Raw genomic sequence first — 1885 nt, forward strand, 5'->3', positions numbered from 1 at the left:
TGGACAATATCATACCATTGTGGAGAGTCGTGTTTAATTAACATGGCATCCAGAGCCATGCCCTAAAACGGGTAAGCCTAAAACCATGAGAGCTTATGCTCAAAGTGGACAATATCATACCATTGTGGAGAGTCGTGTTCAATTAACATGGTATTCAGAACCATGCCCTAAAACAGGTAAGCCCAAAATCATGAGAACTTGTGCTCAAAGTGGAAAATATCATACCATTGTGGAGAGTCGTATTTAATTAACATGGTATCCAGAGCCATGCCCTAAAACGGGTAAGCCCAAAACCATGAGAGCTTATAGTCAAAGTGGATAATATCATACCATTGTGGAGAGTCGTGTTCAATTAACATGCTATCAGTGCCATGCCCTAAAACGGGTAAGCCCAAAACCATGAGAGCTTATGCTCAAAGTGGATAATATCATACCATTGTGGAGAGTCGTGTTCAATTAACATGGTATCAAAGTCATGCCCTAAAACAGTAAGCCCAAAATCATGAGAGCTTATGCTCAAAGTGGACAATATCATACCATTGTGGAGAGTCGTGTTCGATTAACATGGTTTCAAAGCCATGCCCTAAAACGGGTAAGCCCAAAATCATGAGAGCTTATGCTCAAAGTGAAAAATATCATACCATTGTGGAAAGTATCAGAGTCATACCCTAAAACGGGTAAGCCCTAAACCATGAGAGCTTATGCTCAAAGTGGACAATATCATACCAGAATGATGCCCTAAAACTTGTTCGAAGACTCGAAAAGAAAAAAAATATGATCAAAGAGAAAGAGAGAGAAAAAAGTGTCTTTATTTTTTCTGTTTCGAGTGTTCTTCTCCATCCCCCACAACACCAAACCCTTCAATTATAGTAAAGAGTGTTTCAAAGAAAAAAGGAAAAGAAGAAAGGAAGAAGAAACTGTGGGCTTAAAATGATACCAACCAAGACCACGCGCACCAACCCATTGTTTTTCATTCCTAATCATATAATTCATCTCATCCAATAAAAGTTTCAAAAATAATGAAACTTTGTTCGATCACTTTCTCTTATTTCTTTACCTCCCCGTCCCCGTTCTCGTTCTCGTCCTCGTCCTTTCGTTCTCGGCCTTTCATGGCATCCACCGATCGTAACAACCCGAACAACGTAATCGACGTCGAAGTGTCGATGGCGGATTGTAATGCAAGGATTAAGATAAGATGTAGGAAGTTCCCAAAGCAGCTTCGTAAGATCGTGTCCGGCTTGCATTCCTTGCGCCTCACTGTTCTTCATCTCAATGTCTCCACGGCTCATGAGATTGCGCTCTACTCTTTCACTCTCAAGGTTGGTTTATAATGCTCTTATTTTTACAATATTTTATTGTCCATTGTTGGACGAAAGTCCCACATCGACTAATTTAAAGAATACAATCTCGGTTTTGACTGATTAATTAATTAATTAGGTTGAGGAAGATTGTGGGTTTTGTTCTGAGGAGGAAATTTCAAGAGGCGTGTATCAATTGCTTTGCAGAATTCAAGAAGAGGCATTCTCAGTTTGATTTTTTTTTTTTTTTTTTTTAAATAGAATTTTAATTAATGATCTTGAATTTTCTTTTTCTTGATGGAGTTGGAGCTTCACATTGTAAACTTTGAGATTGTATTTGTTTTGTTCTTCTTTGTCTTTTTCTCTCTCTAAATTTTTGGTCGGTTCAATAGGTTCTTTAGCGTCCTCACTCGCACGTGTTTCTCACTCGCACGTGTTTCCCTCTCCAATCGATGTGGGATCGCGTGTTTTCCTCTCCAATTGATGTGAGATCTCACAATCTACCTCCCTTTGAGGCTCAGCGTCTTTGCTAGCACTCTGCCCCCAGTGTCCATCCCTCTTCAGGGCTCAACGTCCTTGCTAACACA

General features: G+C 39.8%; 1 non-coding gene across 1 annotated transcript; it reads left to right on the plus strand.

Annotated features, from left to right (window-relative positions):
* The first annotated feature begins 847 nt into the window (after positions 1–847).
* On the plus strand, positions 848–1656 carry LOC111784222 (uncharacterized). Its single transcript, XR_015413823.1, has 2 exons — positions 848–1319; positions 1438–1656. It is a non-coding gene; the product is annotated as an uncharacterized LOC111784222 (transcript).
* Positions 1657–1885: the final 229 nt, after the last annotated feature.

The sequence above is a fragment of the Cucurbita pepo genome, chromosome 18 (assembly GCF_057944985.1).
Source record: "Cucurbita pepo subsp. pepo isolate OVF chromosome 18, ASM5794498v1, whole genome shotgun sequence".
NCBI classification, from domain to species: domain Eukaryota; kingdom Viridiplantae; phylum Streptophyta; class Magnoliopsida; order Cucurbitales; family Cucurbitaceae; genus Cucurbita; species Cucurbita pepo.